Source organism: Ursus maritimus, unplaced genomic scaffold (genome assembly GCF_017311325.1).
Source record: "Ursus maritimus isolate PB19 unplaced genomic scaffold, ASM1731132v1 scaffold_18, whole genome shotgun sequence".
NCBI classification, from domain to species: domain Eukaryota; kingdom Metazoa; phylum Chordata; class Mammalia; order Carnivora; family Ursidae; genus Ursus; species Ursus maritimus.
Window position 1 is genome coordinate 7366272 of NW_024424230.1, and position 2346 is coordinate 7368617.

The 2346-nt window shown below is 41.2% G+C and overlaps 1 pseudogene; it reads left to right on the forward strand.

Moving 5' to 3' along the window:
* The first annotated feature begins 744 nt into the window (after positions 1-744).
* Positions 745-1969, forward strand: LOC103658405 (annotated as a pseudogene).
* The last annotated feature ends 377 nt before the right edge of the window (positions 1970-2346 follow it).

A 2346-nucleotide genomic window follows, 5' to 3' on the forward strand; every position in this document is an offset into this window, starting at 1 on the left:
AACTTTAAACCAGCTACCTTCCCAAAATTAAGAACAATGAAAGCTCAAGGTAAGAGATCTAAAATTCCAAGTTAGCTTACAAACTAAAGCAGGCTGGACTCAAAAGGACTCTTCTCAAAACAACAAGAACACCAACTACTCAGCAAAAGCAAAGGTATCCAATTTACCCTTCCAGGTAGGGAATACAGAAGGTGAAATATGTTATTTTTTCCTAACTTGCACATGTTAGGATTATTTGGTGAAGAAAATAAAATACAAAAACTGATTTTAAGGGTACCTGGGTGGCTCAAGCAGTTAAGTGTCTGCCTTCAGCTCAGGTCATGATCCTGGGATCCTGGGATTGAGCAAGGTGGGGCTCCCTGCTCAGTGGGAAATCTGCTTCTCGGTCTCCCTCTGCCCTTTTCCCCCACTCCTGCTCTCTCTCCTCTCAAATAAATAAAATCTTAAAAAAAAAAAAAACTGATTCTAAAACATATGTTAAAAAATAACACTCAAGAAAAAATATTGGAAGAAAATTTAAAACAAAACTTTTTAAATAAGATTTTATTTGAATGATAAAATTATCCATTAGTATTTTTCTTCTGTCTATGTGTATTTTCCAAATCTCCTTTAATACACATAGTAACAGGAACTTTCCAGAATGCTCCATGAGAAGTGGAGGAGTGGCACCTGCCAGGGCTGTGCCCAGCAGGGCGTTCCTTCCGCTCCCCACACCAGCCTCAGCCCACTCACCGGCTATAGAAAATGGTAAAAGAAACCTCCTACTATGATGCTGTGGGGTCAAACCCAAGGCCACCCAGGGAGAATTGAAAAAGGCTTACAGGAAACTGGCCTTGCAGTACCATCCTGATAAAAACCACATGAAGGAGAAGTTTAAACAGATTTCTCAAGCTTATGAAGTACTCTGATGCAAAGAAAAGGGAATTATATGATAAAGGAGGACAGGCAATTAAAGCAGGTGGAGCTGGTGGTGGTTTTGGCTCGCCCATTGACATCTTTGATATGTTCTTTGGAGGAGGAGGAAGGATGCAGAGAGAAAGGAGAGGTAAAAATGTGGTGCATCAGCTCTCAGTAACCTCAGAAGATTTACCTAATAGTGCAACAAGAAATCGAGCTCTGCAAAAGAATGTAATTTGTGACAAATGCAAAGACCAAGGCGGTAAGAAAGGAGTGGTAGAATTGGCCCAATTGCCAAGGTACTGGAATGCAAATAAGAATTCATCAAATAGGACCTGGAATGGTTCAGCAAATTCAGTCTGTGTGCAAGGAGCACCAGGGCCATGGGGAAGAGATCAAGCCTAAAGATATATGCAAAAGCTGCAATGGATAGAAGATCATTTGAGAGAAGATTCTAGACATTCATATTGACAAAGGCGTGAAAGATGGCCAGAAGATAACATTCTGTGGTGAAGGAGACCAAGAACCAGGACTGGAACCAGGAAATATTATCACTGTTTTAGATCAGAAGGACCATGATGCTTTTATTCAGCAAGGAGAAGACTTTTTCATCCGTATGGACATACAGCTGGTTGAAGCACTGTGCAGCTTTCAAAAGCCAACATCTACTCTTGACAACCAAACCATCGTCATCACCTCTCATCCAGCTCAGATTGTCAAGCACGGAGATACCACGCGTGTGCTAAACGAAGGCATGCTAGTTGACCGTAGACGGTAAGAGAAGGGTCGCCTAATCGTTGAACTGAAGGTAAACTTTCCTGAGAATGGCTTTCTCGCTCCTGATAAGCTGTCTTTGCTGGAAAAACTCCTACCTGAGACAGAGGAAGTAGAAGATACTGATGAAATGGACCAGGTAGAACTGTTGGGCTTTGATCCAAATCAGGAAAGTCAGCGCCTTTGCAACGGGGAAGCATATGAGGATGATGAACATCATCCCAGGGGTGGTGTTCAGTGTCAGACTTCTTAACGGGGCCAGTGAATAACACTGCTGGCATTTTATACGCTGTAGGAAGTGAGTGAAGGACTATAACCATAGGTCACTATTTGCTATTGTTTTTGTTTTAATACTCGACTGTACTAGCGTTTTAAAAGTTAAATGAAGAATAAACTCAAATACAAAAGTACAAAAAATACACATAGTAACACTTTTAATGAGATTTCCAAATCTCCTTTAATATATATAGTAACATTTATAGTGGTAACAATGTATAATATTGTAATATCTGGGGCTTTCTCTTACCCAGGTCTTGAAGACATTTGGAGAGTGCCATGGCCTGAATGTCTGTGTCCCCCTCCAGTCCTTATCTGTTGGTCACCCCCAATGTGATGGTATTTAGAAATGGGACCTTTAAGAAGTGATGAGGTCATGAGGGTGGACCCTCATGAATG